The following is a 26,347-nucleotide window of genomic DNA, read 5'->3' as shown; positions in this document are numbered from 1 at the left end:
CAACGGTCGGCAGGGTTATTCTGGCAACCTGACAGAATGTAGGCTTGGGGGAGCACATCTTTGTTTGGAATTGTGTGCTGCCATGTGATACCCAAAATCCTCCTGATGCAGTGCATGTGGAAGGCTTTGAGGCATCACTTCTGGCACTTGTCAGTTGCCCATGACTCACTTTCATAAAGCAGTGTGCTCAATACACAAGCCTGATAGACCGTCATCTTGGTATTGGACATTAGCATCACATTCTCCCATTTCATATTGTAAGCCACCTTGAGCATTCTTTTAACTGTGGAAAGGCAGCATACAAATAAAATGATGATGATGATGATGATGATACCCTTTTGGAGAGGCAAGCTGCTGCCCTAACTGCCTTGCCAATACACTTGTCTAGCTCAGCATCAACGTAGAGGTTGCTGGTTATGGTGGAACCCAGATAGATAAAATTGTCTACCACCTCAAGCATGTGGTCACCAATGCTGATGTGTGAAGTGCTGGTGATCTTCTGATCTAAGATGTTGGTCTTCATCAGTCAAACTCCTTGCAGGCTTGGACAAAGCAGTTGATGAGTCTCTGTAGAGCTTCCTTGGAATGTGCTGTCAAGGCTGTGTCATTGCAAACAACAACTCTCAGATAAGGATCCACCACTCTTTTTTCTTGGAATAGAGATGTGCCAGGTTGAACAGGCCCTGTCATTCCTTGTACACACCATCTTCTGTCAAGTTTGAAGGGATATGAGAGAACCAGGGAGAAGAATATGACAAAGAGTGTTGAAGCAATAAAGCCCTGTTTCACACCGCTATTTATAGGGAAGGCATCTGAGGATGAGCCACCATTTTGGATGGTGCCACACATGTTCTCATGGAAGGGCATCCTATCTTGTTGAGCAGGCTGAAGAGTCATTTTCAGCTAACAAGATCAAAGGCCTTTGTCAGGTCTATGAAGGCGATGTACAAGGGGCATCTCTGCTCTTTGCTCTCAGCATTTCTCCTGCAGCTGGCACAGTGAGAAAAGCATGTTGACTGTTGACCTCTGAGCTCTAAAGCCAATTTGTGACTTGGGATGGACCCTGACAGTGAGTGACTGTAATCTGTTGAGAACTACATGGGCAAAGGCTTTCCCCACTATACTTAGCAGGGAGATCCCATGTAGTTGCAGTCTTGGCAGTCACCTTTGTACTTATAGAGGGTCATAATGCTAGAGTCATGCATGTTTTGTGGCACAGATCCTTATTCCCAATACTGCAAGAGAAGGCCATGGAGGTGTGTCATGAGGGAAGTATATAAGCCGACTTTCAGCACTTCTGTTGGAATTCCATCTTGTTCTGGGGCTTTAACACATGCTGAAGAGTTGATGTCATTCTTCAGCTCATCAAGGGAGGGAGGGACATTCAGATCTTCCAAAACAGGCAGAACCTGGATACTGTTGATTGCTGTACCAAGACCATATTTTCCTGTGAGTACAGTTCTTGCTAGTGCTCTGCCAATAGCGTCATCAGTTTGCTATGGACTGTGATGATCTCCCCAGACAAAGTTTCAGTGGCACAGTTTTGTTGATTGCTGGTCCAAAGGCTTTCTTCATGCCTTCATCCCTTTTTCAAGGGTTGCCAGTGTCAGCAGCGAGTTGGATGCTCTGTCAGAGCTTTAGCCAGTAGTCATTGGCACATCCACTGGGCATCAGCTGCAGCTGTAAAGGAACAATCAGAAGCATTAGAGTGCACTTTAAATTATTTATCTATAAGTGAAGTTTACATTGGACACCTTTTAAATTTGGCACCAGTGGAACTCCTGAAAGAAAACAATCCTTATCAAAAGCAGGGCTTGCCTTCAAGCACCACTTTTAGTAGGGGATATTTGAAATGTGGCTTGAATTCAAGGAATATGATTCCTCCTTTGAATTGAATCACCTTTGAAATTGAATTGCAAGTGTGAATGCATTTAGAATACTGTGAATAGTTCTGATCACCTCTCTTGAAAAGGGATATTGTCGAGTTGGAAAATGTTCCGGAAAAAGGCAACCAAAAGGCAAGCAAAGGGGTGGAGCAACTCTCCTAAGAGGAGAGGTTGCAGTATTCAGGACTGCTTAGTTTAGAGAAAAGGTGAGCAAGAGGTAACATGATAGAAGTTTATAAAATTGTGCAAGGTATGTAGAAAGTGGAGATACAAAACCTTCCTTGAATCCATGGACATTCAATGAAGCTGAAAGGTGGAGGATTCAGGGCAATTAAAAGAAAGGACTTCTTCATGCAGTGCATAGTTAAACTATGGAACTGGGTCCCATGGCAGTGATGGCCACCAACTTCAATGGCTTTAAAAGAGGATTAGATAAATTCATTGAGTATAAAGCTAGCCATGATGGCTGTGCTCTGCCTCTATGGTCAGAGGCAGTAATGCCTCTGAATACCAGCTGCTGGAAACTGCAGGAGGGAAGAGTGCTCTTGCACCTGGATCTTGCTTATTTGCTTTCTACAGACATCTGGTTGGCCACTGGGAGAACAGGATGTGGGACTAGGTAGACCACTGGCCTGATCCAGCACACTCTTCTTATGTTCCTACCTGATGTCACATGATAATCAGGGAATGACAGGCGGGAGGTCATGCCCGCCTATAAAAAATGGTGCATGACAGGTGGGCCAGCTCTGGATCCAGATCCACTAGCCAGATCCAGTTCTCTGCCCATGCTGTAACATAATTGTTTCATGGACCCAGAATAACACAAACAGGGTACCTTTTAAAACCCAAGTTCCATGTTTAATCACATCCACCGGTGTGTGAGCCTCTCAATGAGATTTGCATGTGTCTATGCATATGTAATGAAGAATTCAGAGTGGAATGGTAATGCTACCGCCTTCCGTCCACATTTTTCTTGCCTTATTGATATGAATGAAGTAAACAACCAAATGTACTCTACGTGGCAGTGCAATGTGAACACAAATTAACGCAAAAGGCTGCACTGGCAGCTCTGGCCTGGAGTGAAAATGCACTGTGCTCAGCATCTAATGGCCAAAATTATGAGTGCTGCAATAATAGAAATTTAGCAAGCCTTAATCCTCATCGCTCATGCCTCAGGGCACATCTCCCTCTGCAGTTGCTTCTCAAATAATTTCTCATTAGAGTGTAGCTTGCAAAACAACCAGTGGTTTTATGTTCTAAACAGCTCATCAGCATTCATTCTTAAGGATATGAATGGTCTATGTGCCTAGCCCCTTCAGATCACCTCTTGCTTGCTTATTAAGACTCCTTGTGTGAGGCTTCCTGCTGGCTCTAGAGCAAAAGGTATTGTTTGTTTTTGTAGCTGCATGAAACGAAAGCAGCCCTCTGCATCATCAGGAGCTGTGCCTCGCTGGCTAGACCAAATGTTTAAAAACCTCTGCTGTTAAATCCTCACTTCAGATATCTATTTTCTCTTGGCTTCTTTGGGGTGGCAGAGATGAGAAAGTATGACCCAAAGGGTCAAGTTGAAGCTGCCCCTGTGTCAGTTTGCATGTTTCAAAATTCCAGATCGGTTCTAATGACACTCAGTGGAAAGGTTGGCTGCCTGCATCCAATCTTCAGCACCCTTGGAGTCAGGATGCTAGACCTCAAGGGTCATCTCTTCCAATCCTCTGCAATAAAATGTGCTCAGAAGTGTTTAACAGATGTAGACAACCCACGTTCAAGACAAATTTTGACATGTAACAGCCAGGGAACAAGAAGCTCTAAGATGTTTGAATGCCCTCAGAGACACATGGCATCCAACCCTTCTTTTGAGAACAGGAGTCTTACTTTCCAAAGATATATCTCTTGTACTATCTGTTATTAGCCAAGCAATGAATTGTTTCTACAGAGCCATTGCCTTTATGACCCATGAAAAGAATTAATTCTGTTGTGCATATAAGTCTGTTGTGCATAAAAACTGGTTTGGAAGGGTGAAGCTCCTTTTCTTGGCAGCTGAGATGTGTTGGAATGGATGAATCTGTCTGTTTCAGTTTCTCCCGGTTTCTCATTATTTGAATCTTTGATTCAATTTGCCATATTTGCATTTTATTTTATTTTTTGGTCAATATTTTAGCATGCATTTCTCCAACTTTACATACAGGTAACTCACATCTTATACAGGGGTTCAGTTCTGAAGTTCTCATGTAAATGCAAAATCACATCAAGTTTGAAACCTCAGGGGAACACCCCACCCCACCCTGGCCAGGTGAAGCTCTGCTTATTAGGCTTCCTTCTATGACCTCCTAGAGCCCAGTATGCCAGGCAAATTCACTAGGAACATGGATGTGGGTAGGGAAGTAGCGATAAATAAATGGAGAGTGGGAATGGTGGGTATTCCCTGATCTCCATTTATTTATTTTCCCTCCACCTGCATAAAGCTGTGGTTATGTAAGTGAAAACAGCTTAAGATGTGAATTACCTGTATTTTTTGAAGCAATTTTGCCTAATGCAATGGTGGGTTATTGTGGGTTTTGCCTGCAGATAGAGCTGCAGATAGTTAAGAATGTGCCTGGGTGGTGATTGCTGAAGGTGCATTGACTAATAAAATCATGGGCAAGGGGACTGGTGGCATGTGAGTGTGGGTATGAAGGACCCTGCTGAACCCTAGGTTTTCCAGCCTCTTGGATGCAGAATCAGTGCCCCATTGTAAAGGGGTTGTTGTCCGGATTCTGATAGAGAAAAGTGGGGGCTAGATGCATCTGCAGCGAATTGCCTTGGAAATGCACAGTGCTTTCTATAAAAGGAACTCTGGAGCAAGTTAGAGGGGTACTACGAGGAGATCAGCATGGTGTCTCCGTCAGAGACAGGCAGAAAGAAAACTCCTGAAAGATGAACCTGGGTGCCCCATTTGCTGCAGTCCTCGCAGGAAGAAAGGAACAATCCTGAGTTCCTGATTGGGGTGAGTGCAGATAAGAAAGCTGTTGAGTTGAGCATTTCCTGTGGCTGTGTCCATTTGTATAAGGAAGAGGAGGGCCATGGGAATGGAATCAGGTCCCTTTGGTGTGCCCCTGCCCATGGCTGCCCAGACTTTGATGGGAAAAGGGGTGACATATTTGTAAGTTCAATGCACAAATGGAGAGTGACCATGCTAACTTTTCACCCCACCTCATAGTAGTGTTGATAAATGCCACGCTGGCGCATTTTAAAAATCACTTATTAAGGAACCTCTTAACTCTCCGCATTCAAAGCAGAAATTCTACCACTCCCCTCCTCCCAGCCTTAATTGACAAGTTCATATTCACCAGCAGATGATGCTTCCAAAAGTCTTTCAAGGGCAGCCCAAAATAGAACACATTGCAGAAAACAGCCTGGGAGGATACTAGAGCAAGAGCATGGAGAACAGCATTAGAAAGTATGCTTAGGACATGCTCATTATTCCAATATTCCGAACAGGCAAACAGCCTTCTTTGCTGCTTCCATTCAGTTTGCTACTCTGTTCCAGTGTCATGGCACTGACATCAGGGGAATATTAATAAAGAGATGACATGCACACTCTCCCCCAACGTCGGTGATCTTCCAGCTGCTCAGCCTGTGTCGCACTTTCAGCCTGGACGATCCCAGAGCAATGAGCAGCAGTCAAGCAGCTAATAGGCTTTACCATTAGTCTTGCAACTGCCAGTCTACCATCTCCTGATAAATACATGTTGAATATGTCTCTTGATTTATAGAGGGATTGCCCCACACTGTCATAAATCAAATTCTCCAAAACAGTGTATCAGGGTTGTCTTGAAACCCTTCTGTTTTTAATTGCACAGTTAATTAAACAGCATGTCCAGCATATTGAAGGAAATCTGCTTAGATTTGGCCCCAAACACGAAGCTCTCTCCCTACCCCCCACCCTCTGTGAGCAACCTACTATATATATATATATATATATATATATATATATATATATATTGATAGATCATGCTAGGAAAGCAGTTAATCCAGCCATATCTCTGTGGTGTGAGAGCCACCATCAAAGAGTGTCATTACTCTAAGCACCAGGCCTTCAGTGATAGATTTCCAAGTGTCTCATTTTTGGACCCATTAAGGCTATCAGGCCTGCAGCGGTTGCTAAGCTACCATGAATCCTGAAGGGAAATAAAAGAAAATGGTAGATGCAAAGAGACAGCCACTGTGATGCTTATCGGGGATTCTTCACTGCCTTTCCCTCATTAGCATCATGATTAGGATAGTTTTCAAGGAGTCCTGTCCATTTCCCTACCAGATTCTTGGATGCTGTCGCATTAAATTGGCAGGCAGTGTTTATGTTGCACAGAGAATTTGAACTGGTGCAAGTAGAGACTTGTAATTGCTTCCGAGGTGCCTATTAAACACTGTGAGAAGGTGTGTTTTCTCTCTCCCTGCTAATAAATGGAATTTTCATTTTTTGGGAATGAAATTAACCTGCATTGATTTCAGGTGCATTCTGGACTAATACATACATTGCTTCGAAAGTGTTTGAAAATTTAATTTGTACTGATTTGGCAAAATTATGTGAGAGGAGCAAGCTTTTATGTTGCCGCTTTCTGGAACAATCACTTAATCACTTTTTTTCTTAAGCCAGGTATAAGAAGCTGTGTGAGAAAGAGAGAGGAAAAAGTACACAGATTATGGGAAATGAATCATTTAAAAACGTATTACCTTAGGGCTAGTTTTGTTGCAGGAATAAAACACAGATGTTGTGAGGAAAACAATGCACTGCTTAATTATTATTCAGAGATCCATCTTGGGAATCAGAAGACTATGGAAAGGATGTGAGGGAGAGGAAGGTTTGAAACTACGGGGGGCTCGTCCACACTTCTGTTTGTCCTGTATCTATAAAGCAAGGGTCCAAGAGGTTTTTTATTTGTCCCACTGCTTTCCCTGGGGAAACCCACTGTTACTGCTGAATCAGAGCAAAGCATGAATATTCAGAAAAACCGATTGGCATTTGTTCTGATTCAGCTGTAAACAGTGGGTTTTCCTGGGGAAAGCAGCAGAACAAATAGCAGTGTGGATGGAGCATTTCTGTATTCCATTCCAAAGGTGGATCACACAAAGAATATGGTAAGAAAGGGGGAGAGTGAGGTAGGGCTGACCAGAAATTACAGGGCTATGGATAACATCCACTGAGCAACTTGCCCCAACATGGGTTGGAAGCAGAACAAGTCTTTTTAAGCCTCTGTCACCATTCTCCTTCCGCCATGCTCCACCCCATTGTGGACAACTTCAGAACCTTAAGGAGCCAAACCCCTGACCTGAAAACAGGCACTCTTCCCCTGGTGTGTTTCTTGTGCTGCTGGAGTGGTGGTGTGGCAGCAGGAGGAATTCCAATCCTTAGTCCAGGGCTGGCCCAAGACATTTTAGCACTTGAGGTGAAGTTCAAAATGACACCTCACTCCTTGCCAGGAAAGAAGGGGTGAGTGAAGATTTACTTCAGGAGCAAAGGGGGAATAAAGATGTCCGTCAGGATCTGCTGTCCCTGTAGATCCTGCCACCTGAAGCAATGGCCTCACTTCTGCCTTAGCCTCAGGGGAAGATACCATTGAGAATCTGCTATCTGGGGAGGTTCCTTTGGAGATTTCTGTCTTCCAGCCTCAGTTACAGTGGTATCTTGTTCTCCAGCAGTGGGCCCAGAGACCTGGACCTGTTCAGGCTCCTTAGCTGGTGCCTCTGCAATCTCCAGCTTTGCATCTAGATTGCTACTGGAATCAGGAAAAGGATGAGGGAGTAACCTGAGTCAGTTCACATTTAAAGGTGAACCTTCTAAATTTGCACTTTCCAAAACAATGCAAGAACCAAAACACAGCTGCCCTTTGAAATTTGCGCTTATCTGAACTTTACAGTGCAGTTCTCCAGCCAAGTAATAGGTACAACAATGCAAAAGTACAGTGGTACCTCGGGTTAAGAACTTAATTCGTTCTGGAGGTCCGTTCTTAACCTGAAACTGTTCGTAACCTGAGGTACCACTTTAGCCAGTGGGGCCTCCCGCTGCCGCCGTGCCGCCGCTGTGCGATTTCTGTTCTCATCCTGAAGTAAAGTTCTTAACCCGAGGTACTATTTCTGGGTTAGTGGAGTCTGTAACCTGAAGCGTCTGTAACCTGAAGTGTCTGTAACCCGAGGTACCACTGTATGTTATATTACAGAAAATGGCTTTGTATATTAGACAAAAAAGCAAACAAGACTGTGTATATTAGGAGAAATTAGCACTAAAACGATAATGAATTTTCATGAGGATGCTAAAAAACAACAGCATTGCAGATTGATGTTGAAATTTGGAGAACTGTAGAAAAGACTGAAAAAATTAAACTGAAATGAACCACAAATTATGAATTCATCCCTAGCCACTGGAGTGTGTGAAAGAGAGAGAGAGCACTGTGGTCAGGCTTCAGCACCAATCCTTCTACATTAGTACTGTGTTTGCACAACAAGGATGAGGAACCTTTCTTCTGTCAAGGGTGGAAATGCTCTCTCTTGGGGGCAATGTCTAAGGGAGGCTCCTGGTAGTAGTATAGTTAGGGCTAAAGGCAGCTATAGGGTAGATGAATAAGTTTTGGTTCCTTCCAGTTTCTTATTAGATCCTTAGATCCAATTTTCTGCAGCAATTTGCTTAACAACAACAACAACAACTCATAAAAATTCACACGCATTTTTGTGCAAATTTCTCTTAATATACACAGTTTTGTAAGCAACATTTCCTAATATACACAGTATATATACAAGCTCCACACCTTGCTTTTTTGCAGTTCATAGAGACTTGTGCAGAGTCAACACCTTAGCAATGACAGTTAATGAGGGAGCAACTAGGAGAGGCTGCAAGGAATCATGACATGCAAAGCGGGATGAACAAATCTATCACCTTTGATTTTTCTCAGCATCTCGTTTTTCCAATTTTGATTTTTATTCTCTATTTAAATATCAGTATATGATTAAAAAAACTGCATGAAAATTCATCATGATTTAGGTGTGAATATTTCCTAATATAATATTTCCTAATATAGGGACGCAGGTGGCACTGTGGGTTAAACCACAGAGCCTAGGACTTGCTGATCAGAAGGTCAGCGGTTTGAATCCCCACGACGGGCTGAGCTCTCGTTGCTCAGTCCCAGCTCCTGCCAATCTAGCAGTTCAAGAGCACGTCAAAGTGCAAGTAGATAAATAGGTACCACTCCGGCGGGGAGGTAAATGGCGTTTCCGTGCGCTACTCTGGTTCACCAGAAGCGGCTTAGTCATGCTGGCCACATGACCCAGAAGCTGTACACTGGCTCCCTCGGCCAATAAAGCGAGATGAGCGCCGCAACTCCCCAGAGTCGGCCACAATTGGACCTAATGGTCAGGGGTCCCTTTACCTTTACCTTTATTTCCTAATATACACACATTTTGTAATTTCCCCTAACATGCACATTTTACAAGCAACTTTCCCTAAAACAATATCTTTTTGTATGTTATTCTCATAAATAGATGCAATTTAATGTGCACTTTCCCTTAACATATTATTTTTATATATATATTTTGGTTAGAAAACTACATTGCTAATTTTGATTACTGTCTTCTGGTTGACATATTGGTTCAAAAAGTGTGAAATACATCATTTCTCATGAAAATGCAAAGAGGGTTGAATTTCCCCCCAATCACTCATTGCACCAGAGCAAAATGTATGTAGGGTATATCTTTTCACTCTTTCCCTTTGTTCCCAGAAGCAAATCAGGATGAATGCTCAATAAATTGGTTGTCTGGAGGAGCCCCTAGAAACTGATGGTTACTTTTGCTTGTAATGGATTTAAAAACTTGAAAAACAACCAACATTTGAACAGTGAGACGTTGCATATGAAAATGTATGATGCTGAAACATTAGGCTACTTAATGTCCCTTTTTTCTTTCTTTTTAAGAATATGGTTCATTGTGAAAGGATTACAAAAGTGTGCACTTGAGACTCCTCATTGGCTAGGATTACTTCTGTGTCTCTTATAGAAAGCATTTCGCTCATTCCAAATAGGATTAATTTGTCCTTACCCAATGTTAGCAAAATGCAAAATATGACTGGCTGCTTAAGTGCCGTGAAACTAGGCCTTCTAGTACACAAGCCTAGATTGGTTGGAATCACTTCTATGATTCTAAGGGTGAGCCATGTATGTCTTTGCAACACAACAAAGGAAGGAAGCACAGTGGCTGTATACAGATGTGAAAATGCCATATCAGTACTTCTTAACAAAGCATTCAACTTGGCCTTCATTTTACCACTGCCTGTAAAGGGAAATGGGTTGCAACCCTAGCTATTAGAGATTATTTTAGTGGGGGTGGGGGGACACCCTTCTAGCACTTCAAAACTGATGGAGAATATCACCCTTGAGGAATTCCTCCAACCCTGAAGGTTCAGAATCAATTTTTCAGCTCAGTTTCTCTTATTGCTTTCAGAAACGTGAGGGTGGGGAAGGATTGGATCGATTCTAGTTTTGATAGCTCATCCAGCTCTACTCTCCCTGCTGTGTTACTTCCATGGGCAAGCTCTTATTTGTTCCACTGGCATAACAATAAGCCTAACTGCTGTATTTCCAGATAACAAGATTATCTACAGCTGAGTATGGAGCTGGTGGAAAAATAATTGGCTTGAATTAAAATCCTGAAAGAAATGGAGTCATGCTCAGAAGCATGTCTAATTGCCCCCCTACTTCAGGTGAGCTGTCAGGGGACCAGGATTACTTTAGGTCCTTTCTGGCACACCTCCAACAATCACTATTTTTGGCCTACCAAAGGACTATGGCAGGGGTCAGCAAACTATGGTCCAGGGGCCAGATGCCGCCCCCCAGGCTCATAAATCTGTCCCGCGGACCCTGCTGCCCACTCGGCCAGTGGATGCTGTGAACGCCTCACCATGTGGGGACTGACTTCCGTGACACTGGCATGGCTTCTGGGAGGGCAGCAATGCTGGCTCAGCTTCAGCTGCAGGAAGCTCGGGCACCTCTGGGCAGACAGTGGACCAGCCCCCTGATGAAAAATTTGCTGACCCCTGGGCCATGGGATGAGATGCTGGTTGGGCGCCCAAAGAGCCAGCAGCAACAGAGAGAGACTCCAACGTTGGAGATCTGATCTACCTTCCTGGGTCAACCCCAGAGACTATAGAACCACATGTAAGAAATGCATAACAATGTTGAGATAAAATGCATATTTGAATGTGAATGTTTGTGTGGATTTTTTAAAAAATTATATATCCACAGATTAATGTGGAAATGAGACAGATTGGCTTTATGAATGAACCCATGTGAAACTGACATAAACTGGAATGTGACAGTGCTCAGGGAGAGGTATGGGCACTGTTGTAAGGAACTTCGAAATCATTCTCAAAGGGAATGTCACGGTCAGAAACTACTCCTGCCCTGCCCCCAATAGAACGTCTGTCCTCCCAATGAACCCTTCATCCACCCCTCTCATGTGCTCTTCAGTTTCTGGGATCAGCACATACATATACCCCACCACAAATGAGCTCGAAGTTTTCCATTGAGATCTTTTGACTCAACATGAAAGAAGAAAAGATACTGAAGGGAAAAATCAGCAGGAGCACTAGGAAATGCAGTTTCCTTTCCCCTGCTCATATAAATGACAAGACGAGGAGCATTAGAGGCATCAGCTGAAGGCACTGGAGTATGTTAGCAAAGCCAAGTGAAGCTTTTTAAAACTGATTTATATGCAGCTGATGGGATTAAATCCTGGCAGTCTGTTTTGCCTCAAGTTGTATCTTTTACCAGCCCTCCGCTGGTAAAGAAGCTTAATAAGCTCCAGCCTTTGACTAGAACACTATATAATTTTAGTGTTGACATGATTGCTGTTACGTTCCAGCACTCCTGGGGCGCCTTGATGCAATGGGTGACCTTTTCCTGGTTCTGTTGTTATTGCTGCCTCTCTGCTGCCTCAGAATGAATAAAACAGGAGGCCCACAATTAGTAGAAGAGCTTTATTTAATGCCTTGGCTCATGGTTGGTCTTACATGCCCAGCCCAACAGAAACGGTTGCAAACAAAGTTTCTTTCTGTGCATTTGTTTGGCATTTGATTTTATTCACCTAATCCAGTTAGCTTATGCTGCAGAACTAATACCTGGTGAATTATCCTTTTAGCTTCTCATATCTCTGCTAGGACTGAACCGACATTTTTCAGAGTAGAAATTTCTGACTAACAACAACAGCAGCAGCAATTTTCTGAAGCTCCTCTTGACATACTTGGAGAATTTTTGCCCTCCCCTGGAAATGTTTGGTAAAATGGCTTCCCAAATTTCAGCGTCTATGAATTTGGGGTACAGCTTTGGGTCCAGTTCTTGTGCCCATGAAGCCTCTAAGTTCCCTTACTCACTGTCCTCTTGGTCACATATTTTTTCTTCTTTGAAGGGTACACAGAGATGAAGGAAGTCTGAAGAGTGATGCTCTTTAATACTTGCTCTTTCATCTGTGTTTTTCAAGGCTCAGGGGAATTCTACCAGATCCAACTTTTACCAACATTTCTTGGGAATGGAAAATTTCTCTCTATGGGGCAAGATGCTAGAGAGGACTTATCTGGGGGAAGAGGAAAGAAAGCAGCGTACATGGCACTCAGTCAAATATCCATATGTGCCCATGAGGCTAAGAAACAGTTGGTGTGACAAATTGTAAGACAGTGCTGACAAATTGTAGGACTTTTGCTTGATTTAAAATACAGTATCAGGTGGCTAGGGTGTTCTGAGATCAGAAGATCCATCAGGTCTTGGAAGGGTCAGGTTCCACTGTGGTCCAAAGCAGGCTGAATTAGCATTCTGGAACAGATAGTATGTCAAAGGACCTGAAGGCAGGTGTGTTACCAAGGCTAGGCAAAAAGCAAGGATCTGGGACAGCATACAAGGATTGCAGGGGTCAGGGCCAGCAGAAGCGAAGATCTAAGGAAGCAATCAGGTAAAGGGGTATAGAAAAATCTCTTAGCACATTATAATGTTGCCTCCTCACATTTCTATTGTCAGTTGAAAAAGCTGGTTTCAGGTTCAAGTTTGACTTGTTTCTGGGACAGTGTTTATGGGATTGCCTTCGGCCTTCCAGTTTAATTACTAGGAAACCATATTTTAGGACTATTACAGATTTATTATTTTATTATATAAGAAAGAAAAGAATCCTGCAGCACCTGGAATATTAATAAATTTATTGTTGCCTAAAATAATGTTTTCAATTTTGTATATTTGTATAATTCATTGTGGAAAGCTGCTTTGAGGCCTACACAATGAAGAGCAATGTGTATGTGTGTGTATAAAGAAAAACAAGTTGTTTGTGGGCTAGATCCCATTTTACCGGATGCATGGAAGAGTCTCCAAGTGATGAGAAAGAATCCATGTTTGGCACAATACATGTTTCTTGCATTTTGTAAAAAGAGGTGTCCTTGGCCTTGCAAGGAAATCTAGGATGAACACCATCTGGTTCAGGATGCTGTTCAGTTCTGAATCTCCTCAACTTCCATACGCCATCTGCCATAATGACTTTGAAATCACAAATGATGACTTATAGCGGTTGACAGACAGCATGTGTCTAGCATCTGTCCCTATAAATCCATTAATTCATTCAATATTTTCAATTATTTTTTCCCATTTTATTTTATCCCACTTTCCATTTCCCTTTTTTAAGTAGTATAACTTACTGATTCCATTGCTCCTTAGATTCAAAGAGGCTCTCAGATCCATTGGCAAGCACCTCTAGCAAACTAAGTTGTGTCTAGTGCTGGTCAATACAATTCTATGATTCTGGTAAAAGTGCTACCTGGCTGCTCTGTCTTTCAGAATTCTTCCCATGCCACACACCTCTCCTCAGGCCTCATCCCTCACTGCTCCTGTTTCATAACCCTAATGCTTTTGTGTGGCTGGAACGTGACCTTGAACTCCTATCCTTCTTGCTTAGCTGGATCCAAAGCAGAGTCTATGTCGAAACTAGCATACCATACAAAGGTAAACTTTACACACATCACTCATGTTTGTTTCTGGCTGCACCCACCACTGTCATTAGAATATTGCCTTCTTGGTAGTGGCACCCACCCCCCTTCCATCAGATGTTAAGAAGATGTGTAATTATATAACATTAAGGAAACATTGAAAGGCAGCCCTGTATAAGGAAGCTTATAAAGGTTTAATGTTTTAATACGAGTAGTAGCATGCCATGCAAACCTAGATAGCATTTTAAAAAGTAGAGACATCACCTTGCCAACAAAGGTCCGTATAGTAAAAGCTATGGTTTTCCCAGTAGTGATGTATGGAAGTGAGAGCTGGACCATAAAGAAGGCTGATCGCCGAAGAATTGACGCTTTTGAATTATGGTGCTGGAGGAGACTCTTGAGAGTCCCATGGACTGCAAGAAGATCAAACGCACCCATTCTTAAGGAAATCAGCCCTGAGTGCTCACTGGAAGGACAGATCGTGAAGCTGAGGCTCCAATACTTTGGCCACTTCATGAGAAGAGAAGACTCACTGGAAAAGACCCTGATGTTGGGAAAGATGGAGGGCACAAGGAGAAGAGGACGACAGAGGACGAGATGGTTAGACAGTGTTCTCGAAGCTACAAACATGAATCTGACCAAACTGCGGGTGGCAGTGGAAGACAGAAGTGCCTGGCGTGCTCTGGTCCATGGGGTCACGAAGAGTCGGACACGACTGAACGACTAAACAACAACAACAACAGCATGCCATGGATATTTTGCCATCTGGATTTTCACTTTTTGAAATATGGCCACCCTATCCTAATGGATGGCCCAACTCTCTCTCCCCCCCCCCGACTCTTCCTTCAACTCCTCCCCTAACTCTTCCCCCAACCCCAACTCCTGCCTCATGGGTGGCACAGAACCTCACAAATTGCTGGCCCCTTCCATTTCTCTTCTACACATCCCTCAGAGTCCTGCCTGTCTCTGACACCAGGCGAGCAAGTCCATAATGCCTGGACCACTACTGGCGTGTTTTAAATGAATGCTCATAGGGGAAGGGACAAAGCCTGTCACCATATGTGAACAGGTTTATTATCATTGTCCCTTTCCATGGGTAAGTATGAAATGCAGGTAACTCGCAACTTACACAGGAGCTACATTCCTGACCACTGTGCATATAAGCAAAGTCATGTAAAGCTAGAAGACCCCTAGAAAAACATTTTTTTTAAAAAAAAAATCACTGCATTTGACAGTGAGGGATGAATGTGAGTTACTTGTACAAATTAAATGAACAAAAGTGTTTTAAGGTAATTTGGGGGAGAGCACTTTCCAGAAAACTGATGCAGAAGTGTTTGTGTGGCTAGAGGTGAGGGGAGAAACAACCCAAAAACCAGAGAGACTTTCATGACAGACTGGTGGTCATTCATTAAGTACACAGATATAGACTGTACAGGACAAACCGTAGCAGATGCCGTCTGTGCCTAAGTTATATGGTTATGTTCAACATCTTCCTTTATGTTATTAACAGCTACTTTCAGATACTCCCTTCTTCAGTGCTTATATGAACTTTACTACTACTACTACTAATCATCATCATCATCATCTATGGCCTTTTAAATTGGGTATATATTTTATTTTTGTTTGTTACTATGTTATGTCTTTCTCTGTTTTAATTTATTTTTTTTAAAACTGGCCTGTGATGCTCAGATGAAGGGCGGTATGTAAATTCAATATAAAAAAAATATTTAGATCTAAACTATGCTTTCAGGTTTTGTTAAAGTAAGTGGTAACTCAAAGTGCACTTTTTCAATTATAACACAGCTAAAGCATAAAAATACATTTTTGAAATAGAGTTAAAGTTTAAAATCTTCATTAAAATATCTATCCTTCATTGTCATCCCCCTGGGTGGTGGGCACCCATGTAATCAGTGACAGAAAATGGAATGGGATCCAGCAACTCCAGATTCCCAAGACTGTGCAATGTGGATATACGCTGCCTTTCATATTTGTCCTTGTAAAAAAAAAATGTTCTTGCTGTCAGCATGATTGATTGATGTCTCATTTGTGTTTCTCCCTCTAAATCAATTGTTCAGGAGTGAGAATTTACATTTCTGATGTAGCATATGCAGTGGCTCTCAAATTGCACACGCAGTGAAGTTACAATTTGACCTTTTCATATTTCATATTTGACTGCTTGCCCATTTATTCCTACATACTTTCAGTTTTCTACATTTACACCCCTGGACGGAATGGTTAACTTCCAAAAACATTGGCCACTGGAAAGGTCATACCTGTCAAGTTGAAAGGGGGTTGGGGGGGTTGGGTAGGAATATTGCAGTTTGGTGGTATAAAGCACAACTTGAATACTCCTTTGCAACAAAACCATAAAAAAGGAGTGCCATGTACCTTGGTCTGTCTCAGGGATGGAGATCACATCCCCATCTGGATAGCCTTCCAGGAGCCACAGCCTAGTGGTGGATGGGGCCAGAGGCAAAAGTGAATGAAGTAATTAATGGGTGGTTTTTTGTTTTTGTAGACTAGTTTCTGCACACATTCACGCACCCATCTCTGTTTTCCACCCAGATGACCAAGAGGCATTATCAGAGTTCAAAGACACAGTCCAACTAGGCAAAAACACCCAAGGAGGGTATAAAGTAGGGATGGTGAAGGGTGTGATCACAAGAGAAGGAGTATGGTTAAGGAAGGTGTGTGGCCTGGGGAGAGTGCCAGGGAACAAATAAAGATCCTCCGAGGGCCACATTTGGTCCAAAGCCCTGAGCTTCCCCATGCCCAGTTTTTTTTCATGAGTGATGTTTGCATAGCTGCTGATTCCTGCTTCATCACAAAGTCAAAAGTCAGGCTTCCCTGCTGGGACTGTTGAGAGGCTGGTGAACAAACATGCGGGTCATATTGCCAGTATCCAGTATAACTCTGATGGGTTCCAGATGAGACTTAGCTTCAATGGAGACAGGTATGGGCACTACCACATAGACCATCTAATGTTCTTGTGTACATCCAGAGCCTGTATTTCCTGCAACATAACTTCTAATTTGTAGAGTCTTTGCAATAGAAGGAACCCCAAGGAGTGTTATGCCCAGTTCCCTTGCCAAAACAAATGCAAAGCACCATCATATCACTGGGGCAGAATGCTCTGTTTTCTAACAACCAACAACATGATCTGGTCCAATATAACATTCCACAAACAGAGAGAGCAGGAGTAAATTGGACACACCATATGCCTGTGGGACATTGAATAAGTTAACTGGAACTATCACCATGCATGCAGTTATATGCATGAGAGCTCTTCAAAGATGCTTTAATGAACTTGCACAGGCACATTCATTAAAATGTTTGAAAGGGAACATAGTGACTGTACAAAACCAGAGTTCAGTACTGAGTGGACTTTGAAGATAGATAATGCTATAGATTGTGAGCCTATATCAATTTACTTAATACAAACTGCTGTAGATTTAATGTACTGGAGACTATAAATGGCAAGGGTTGGGAAAGGCAAGAAATACATGGTTCCTCATGTTTATTAAACACAAGGGTGCCTAGAAATGTAAAAGCTATGTTTCTCTAGAGAGTCATAGCACAGGGGTTCACAAACCATGGGCTGCACATTGTCCATGAACCACAGCATGTCTGTAAAAATGCAACTAAAAACCATACAGCGTCTAGCACAGCCAATTGTAGTTGCTACAACAGACAGAAAAATCATAAAACTGAGTGGGTGGGATGACATAGGCAATATTGAGTTTTTCCAGAGCTGAGTAATTAGAAAATGGTACTATCATACTTGAAGTTCATCTGCACCAGTTGCAATGAAATATTCTCCCCAAAAGTGATTAATCATCTTGGTGTCCAGCTTGGTTTTCTGTTAGAAAGCAGAATAGGTAAAAATGCTTCATAGGTTACAGCTGGGATGTATGGAAGGTTAGGCTTTTGGGAGTACTTCCCTTAATTGTGGCTATAAACAGCAGTACGGTGCATGAAAGGGAACATGGTGCCTAATTATTGAACAGTTTTATGTGCCTGGGCATAGCAACCTGAACTATGTAACATCTCAAGCAAAGCTAAGTTTGCTGTGTTTGCCACTGAGGGCAGGAGTGTTTCTTTTTTGTATTAGCTTTGGGGTTATTTAAATTGCCCTTACCATATGCCTTAAGCACTGGACCCGGCATCTAGCCAACACCTCCAAATTACCTGTTTGTTTCTCTATTCATGTTAATTGACAATGAATCACATATATAACTAATAAACATCTTAACACGCAGGATAGTTGCTTTCATGCCATGTTTAATGGACATTGGAAGAGAAAATAATCCAATGAAATGATTTAAATAATAAAACACTGTTTTCCTTAATAGGATTCCCACTCCTACCACCTAGAGCCTCTGAACACACATGACGAATTAGAAATCCCTAATGAGACTCGCATCCTTTCTATCAGCTTTTATGTCATTGTTGCTCATTGATTGCCATCACATGTGTCTAATTAGGAGAATGATAATCTGACCAAGGCATTTTTTTTTAATCATCTGTAATTGCATACAGATTTTTAGCCATGAGGCTTGGTTCTCACTGAAGTGATAAACCTGTACGCACACTATCTGGCTTCCCAGATTGTTGCATAAAGGTGATATTTTAGTTATTTGGTAGTCTTTTTCTTTTGAAGGGAAGGGATAGATAGTTAGTTAGTTAGTTAGTTAGTTAGTTAGTTAGTTAGAGCATTGGTACCAGGAAGGGCCATGCCATGAGGTCTAAATACACAGTTCAGATCGAAACACCTTGCTTACCCAATGTACTAATTGAGATGGCAACTGTTCCACCTTAAGGATGTAACATTGTGGTGTTTCCAGTACTTAAAAATATAAAAGAAAACTAGTTTGCATATGTGTTGCTGTAATTCAGTTAAAGATAGATTTGATTTGATTGCCACACAGAACCAGTGTTCAACATTAGCTTACTACCTTTTAATTTTTATTTTATCCCCAAGACTCCATTTGGCAAATTACGTTAGCAGTCCTGCAGCATGCATTTTCAGGATATGGGATGGTCTCCTAAAGTTACTCTCATTTATGTCAGTGTTCAAATCAGTAAAATTGAATATATGTAAGACACAAGGTACTGGAAACGCATTCTGCAAAAGGGAGTTCTAAAGTTCAAAAAGACCTTGTTAGGAGCCCTCAACAATAGCCTCCATGCTGTATTTTTAGCAACAGAAGCTCTGACCCATACAGTCTATGTTTCCTATTTATCTGCACCCACTGTCCAATTAAATCTTGTTAAGCTATACCCCTGCTGTGGCTTTATTCCAAGGCCACTGCAGTGTAGTGTTTAACCCTCTTCAATGCCTCCATTATCGCACAGTTATTTGGCTGCTCGAGGATTTATTCAAGCCAATAGAAAATTGCTTTTTAGAGTTGCTTTGATGTCTTTTCTTAAAGTGGGGTGGGGGGGATATTGGTGACTCGCTCGTGGCCTTTTAGCTTCACAGTTCTGATGCAGTCCATTTTGAATTTCACAGCAGAGGTCTAAAAGGAAAGGGGAGGGCAGAGATTCAATGCCAGTCTCTGCAACGCAGACATATGCGGTGAGCAAAAAGATTCATCCCTTGAATTTCAGAATGTTGATACACTTAGCGATTAAAGGCACAGGTACTTGCAGGTGGTGGGTGGTGCACTGATAGCTCAGAAGACAGGGAGACCAACAGTAGGTGGAGCCAGACCCAATGGCAGGGAGGGTCAATTAATTCTAGTTTTGTCCCCGCTCCCTTTCCTGCTGAGTTTTAAAAGGGCAACTCTGTGACGAAGGAGGAGGAAGCTGGCAGGCATTGATGGCACCAGCTGGACTGGTTGGAAGTAAGAAGGCAGACAGGTAAAGGTAGACAGAGGTTGTGGTGTGCTGCCCCATCTGCCACAATGAAACAGTCTTTATTGGAATCTTCCAGAAAATAAGTTGGCAAACTTATGCAGAAAGGGTGGGTGGGTGAGTGGGTGTGGAGTATGTGAGAGTGTGTATGGTGTATTGTGTCTGTGTGTGAGAGAGGGGGGAACGCTTGATATGTGTGCAACTGTGCATGCGTGTATCTCACTGAACCCAGAAGTGACTTGAAAACATCACAAAAATTACACTTTCAGGTTACCATGGAATGGCAGCGGATGGCTCACTTGTCACAAGAGCTTTGGGGGAAGCACAAATGCACCATGCACCACCAAATAAGCCCCAGAGTATAATTTGGGGTTCTGAGGGGTTCAGTAGTGCAAACTGCGAGCTCTCCTGTGAGCGCTCCTGTCATTCCAAAAAGAGTGGGGGGCGGGATTGAGCTGAAAGCGCATGACTCCATCGCAGATCCATGACTGGAAGCCTCAAGCTCCGTGCATCCAAACAGTAACTTTTCTATATTTTGAAGCAATAATTAACAAGTTTCAAAGGGATCTGTTGACTTTGCTAGTTGGTTTTCTCTTGAATAATATGGCAATGGCTTGGGGTGTAAAAAGGAGGTCTGGATGTGGGGTTTCTTTATCTGCACGGGAACAATCTACAAGGGAACTGAGTGGATAATTTTTTCTTCTTCTTAACCTATGAATGAAACTTTATGGATGTGAAGATATAAGAATAGATTGAATTTGGAGGGTGATGGTTTTAATTTTATTTGGCTATAGATATCGCCTGGTGATCTTTTTGTCCTATTTTTGTGTTTTTTTTATCTTAAAATATTTTTTATAATAGAAGATTAACCAATCTGATTTGAGTTATAACTTCAGTGATTAAACACTTAAATCTTTGGAACATAAACAATTGGATATTCTTTCTGTCCCATCCCCCCTTTTCCTTTTTACCTTTGCTGAGACACTACTTGGGAACTTGAATTTAAACCCTGTTAGATTAAGACTGTTGGTACCCTTTTTAATTATTTGTTTCTTGTGGTTTAAGATCAGATGGATTAAGAACTTTGGTAAAAAATCATCCTATTTTTATCTTACCTCCTTATTTAATTAGATCCCTTTCCCCTTGATCCCCCCTCTCACTTTCCTTCATCTTTCTTTTTATGTGATTTGGGTTTTATTCTTTCTGAAGATTACATAATGGTTTGTGGGGATTAACATAAAAGAAGCACCTGAAGACAGTGGTGGAAGTAATTTTATTATTATTATTCTTTTTGTTCAGTTTGGGATTTTTAATCTTTAGGGTTATTATTAAAAGACAAAAGAGAGAAAAACACGTGAAAAAGAACTGGCAAGCCTTGAAGGCATTGTATTACAAGGTCAGTGATCTCCGGACATTAAGACTTTGTTTTTGGAAAAACTACCAGAGCAAAGTAAGCATATAAGATAGACAAAACAAAGAGGAGATTATTTTAGAAAATTTTAAACATTGGGAGAGGAGGAAGGTAATCTGGTTGCAAAGGAAGGTAATTGCACATAGCTAATATACTATCCAATTTAAGTCTTCAATACAAAAGAAAAGGGCAACCCCAACTGGATTGGAAAATAATATAATGATATGAGGCAGGCAAGCAAACCTTGAGAGGAATTAATGACTCTTTGGCAGTTTTATGATATGTTTACTTACAAATTACATCAGGAGCACGGCTCCCAGCTCGCCACCATGGCAATGAGTTGGTCACCCTGAGTCTCCACCCTTGTCACAGCAGGAAGGACACCAAAGCCCAGCCCTTCCCTTTCTGCACTTCCATTGCATTCTGACTTTTTCAACTCTCCAAGAACGGGGACTAGGAGGGTGGAAATCCTCCCCGCTCTCAAAAGAATCACTCACTGTCCACTGTCTCTCTGCTGGTTGCCTAGCTACCCTCCCACTGCCATCTATCTCTCCCCCTTCTTGCAAGCTGCCCATATCTGCTCTATCTGAGTTAGGAAACTCTTGGTAAAGGGGGTTTGAGTCTATCTCCTCCTGCTCTGTCTGCGATCTATCGTCTCCAGAGCTGGACTCTGTCTCTCTTTGTACTGGCAATCTTTTATCTCCTGAGTCTGACTCTTTGCTGACATTCGATTCAGCCACGTCCCTGACAAATAATTATAACTATTAAAAAATTGAAAATTGAAAAACAGAGGGGGGAAATGGTCAGCTCATTAAAAAGACAGCAGCTACGACTGTAACAACAACCACATCCCAATCTCAAGCAAGGAGAGGTTCTCTTCTGGAGACAGAAGGTAAAGTAGACATAGCAGAACTCATTATCGGTTTTTAAAAGTAGGTGAAAACTAATGCCAAAATGCTGGAAGAAAAAATGGAGCAGAATATCAAACAGGTGGCACATCTATCAGGACAGATGAAAGAATTAACAACCAAGACCTCAGAATTAGAAAAATCAGTACAAGAGTTGAAGATGAAATCACAGGGGCTCAAAGAATTCGTTTAAAAAACACAGGCTGAAGGTAAAGAATTGAGAAAAGAACATGAAAAGTTGAGAGAAGAAACAATTGAGGCCTGAGCGGCTCAAGAAACAGTATGGGAATCAATTGCATTGCTGGAATTAGGAGCCTACTTTTTGCACTTTCCCAGGATTCCTGAGAATTCTGAGGAGAATATATAAGAAAGGATAATCAAAGAATTGGTGAACATAACTGAACTGCAGGAAGCAGATTTAAATATGATTATTGACAAGGCCTTCAGAGTAACTTGCAGCTACCTGAAGGCCAAAAAAAAAAACTTCCAGGAGACTGTCTAGTGCTTTTCAACTCAACTCAGTAAAAGACAGAGTGTTGCAGTTGTATTACCAAAAACAACTCCACATTGACAACCAAAAGATTATAATTCTAAAGGAAATACCAATGACATTGTTTTTTAAAAATCTAACTACAAATTTTTAACAGATGTCCTAAAGAGTAATGCTATACCATTTAGATGGGAATTTCCCGAAGGAATTTCATTTACATATAAAGGAAAGAAACAAAGACGTAGGGACTCATCAGATGCAGAAAAGTTTTGGAGAAAATATTGGAAACAAATAGGAGTGAAGAGACTTCTGACATCAGGAGAAGGAGGGGAGCAAGCTGTTGAAGAGAAAGAAGAAGACTCAGAGGAGAAAGGACAAGATGCTGATTAAAAGAACTTTATGAATTTAACTAATCAGTTCATGCCAGGCTGGACATCAATTTACCCATGTGATACGTAAAGATATACAGGCCTGCGGCCTCCCAACCATGGATTCTGCAGCTCATTCCTTTAGGATTGGGACTGCCATGATGGCCACCCACTGGGGTCTTCCTGCAGACAGGATTAAATATATGGGCCATTAGAGTTCTAATCCATATAGAAAATAAATCTGCAATAATCCACAATAACCACACTCTGTCACTCCTCCATTTTTCAGACAACCCTACGATGTGGGACACAGCATGGTCCATTGGGCCCACACATCACTAGTGGCAAAGGAAGCAGCCTGGGGCTCCCTTGGAATGTCAGGGTCTCCTGGCTGACAAGATGTGGAATGAAATGGCATGGATTCATGCCTATCATGACTAGAGCTGCATTGCATGGCCCCCTTGACACAATGGTCATTCAGCTGGGCAAAAACGACTTGGTTCTAAGGAAGGACATTGACCTAACCTGGAACATTAAAGAGAACTTTAATAAGCTTGCTGACCTGTACCCAGACTTAACCATAATATGGTCCCAGCTATGGGAGATGTGTTGCTGGCATGACTGCCCTGACCCAGTTGCCATCAATAGAGCACCGTGCCATCACTTTCGAACAGGAGGCCGTGTTCTGTAATGATGGAGTACACCTTTCCAATGTTGGAAACAATATCTGGCTGAATGGCATTGCAGAGGGCACCAGAAATTGGGTGTGAGGGTGTTGGTGGTGAGCCATTTGGGCTTGAGTGGCAGTTAAGTATTGGGTAAGCCTTTATTTAATGGAGGGGAGGCTGCAGCCTCCAGCTACTCCTCCTTGATAAGGGTATCCTGTTAAAGGGATCTAGGGGTGTGGATCCTGTCCAATGCCCAGATGTGGGCTAGGGCCATGCCATGACCCCAACGGGGATCCCCTATTTGATGTAAGTCATAAGGCTCCCCCTATTTGTGGTTTACCCTTAGTTGGACTCCCTGCAGACAGGCGGGAGTCAAGATATAGCCTGGCTTCACCCAGTGCCTAAGGCTAAGCCAAACCGCTCACATCTGTAACCAATAAAGTTGTGGCCTTCTTTATCCCACAAACCTAAATACTTATGTCCATGTGTTTATTAATCACTAGGGAACTGTGGGGCCTGAAGCCTTGGCACACAACTTAATGTTGTGGATACATGGATACACATGGATGAATGCATGTGTGGATGTATGATGCTCCAACTCCTGGTTTTTTGGGGGAGGGCTGTGGGCACAGGGAATCAGTGGGCCCCTTTGCAAGCTCACTTTCTTCCTTCACTTTCTTGGTCCCACCTCTTTAAAGTGGAGTGTATTTTGACCAATATGACAAGCACCTATTGACAAAGAAAAATGATCTGCTGCTTCCCTGGATCCTGTCGCCCAAGGCAGGGTGGGCCTCATGGGTGGGTTGGCCTTGCATACACCCAGTGGTGGAGCTTCATACTCCAGCACCGGGGGGTGGAAAGCAGGCAGGGGAGGGGCTGGTGTGCATCCTGGGGGTGTGGCGTGCATCCTGGGGGTGGGGCATGCCACCTGCAGGGGCATGGCACCCAGCGAGGGTGGGGGGCAGCCGCGATGGCACCCTATTGGGATCGCGCTGCCGGGGGCGGTGCGCTCCCCCCACACGCCTCTTCCTCCGCCGGTGCATACACCCCATAAAGAAAACTGTAACACCTGCTTCATCCACATCTTGATTGCAAACAAACCTACTGGTACCAGTGTTTAGGAAAAGATGCCAAGAACTCTGATCAGGAAAACTTAATCACTAAAAAAAAGTGACACAATGAAAGCACAATGTTTTGCTCTGAAATCTAGGAAATGGAGAATCACTTCACAAGATACTTCCCCTCCCTCCCCACCAAACACTGGGATTAATCTCCACATCAGAGAAAAAGATGTCTGAAGCAAGGCAGGCTCTGCTTTAATCCTCCCCTTACTCCCAACCTCCATCTGTGAAATGTATGTTATGCCTACAAGATCATACTCTCCTCAGGTTTCTGTTCTTGGATTCTGTTCTTGCCGCTGAATATACAGCACACATAATTCTAATGACAGATAAGTCAGTTTCAAGTCTGGCTCTTTGAAGCTCTCTTGTCCTAGTGCTGCGAGCATTCCTCCCCCCCTCCCTAAAGTCTGCAAAAATCTCTGGAGCCTATTGCCATCCGCCTGTGCCAGAGACACGATCTTCTATTAGTCAAGAAGATGCCTTTAATAGTGCAGGAAAGGTCAGCAGCTCACAAAACATCAAGCTGGAAGCCAAATAACTTTTCTCATTGTATCTTTCATTGACAGTCTTCATATTTCTTCTGATTAATCTGGTGGCAGTGATGGATTTGTCCTTTTTCCAGGGCAAATGGGCACTTGAGTGCCCAGCACTTGCCCACCAGACTCTGCGCTGTATGCTAACCGTATATCATATTCCCCCTGTGACAGTGCAGGTTAGGATCACAGCAATGTCATGGCCTTTTGATTACGTGATGTTTTTGAAATCAATAGCACATGCATTAGTAAGTTTAACAAAGCAGACCATAACAAAAACCATCAGGGATAAAGAGTTACTAATTGAAATGAATATCCATTGTGCTTCAGCTAAAAATAATGGTGAAGAGTCAACTTCATTGTTGTTGAGATGAATTTGCTGTTTACCATTCTTCAGATGTTCATGGGTGGAATTCAACATCATGCTCTACCAGTCATATCATAAACTGGCATCAACCCTAAGGGCATTATTTTGACAAAGTGCCCCTGAGAATCCGTCACTGGAAACCTCAGTAAAAGACTGCATTGTATTCACTTCCTGTTGTGGGCTTCTTGGAATACCTGCTGGGCTACTGTGGGAGACAGGCTGATCCAGCAATGCTTTTTCATATTCTAATGACTGTGCCTATAGCCATTAGTGTGGTCAGTAGGATTATGCACCGGATTCAGCTGATGCTCAATTTTCAAACTGAATTGTGCCAATTTGAGAGGATCTGAGCTTCAGCCAATTCAGGTGGTGACAGCCCCAAGTCACCCCACGTTGGACTACCATGAGCAGTCTGCAGCAGTCAGGAGGTGGAGCTTTGGGTGGGAAAGCTGCAAATATATTCTTTGCCTGCATGCCTCCTGCAAGGAATCTGCTGAGGAAGTAGAACCCAGTAGGGCTGAATGCTCACCAACTGCTCTGCTCACCAATGCTCTGCTCACCAAAAGGTGGGTGAAAGATTCAGTCCTGAGGTCTACAGGCTGCTCCTTCCATTCAGGCAAGGGGCAGACTTTGGTCTTTCAAATTTCAGCAGTACAAAAATTCCAGCACAAGGCCAACACACACACACCGTCTTCCATTCTGAACAATTCACTATGTCAATGCCCTGCAGCACCCCTTAAGCTCAGCACCCAGTGCAGT

The sequence above is a fragment of the Podarcis tiliguerta genome, assembly GCF_965153285.1.
Source record: "Podarcis tiliguerta genome assembly, chromosome: Z".
NCBI lineage: Eukaryota > Metazoa > Chordata > Lepidosauria > Squamata > Lacertidae > Podarcis > Podarcis tiliguerta.
Note: the sequence above shows the minus strand (reverse complement) of the source record.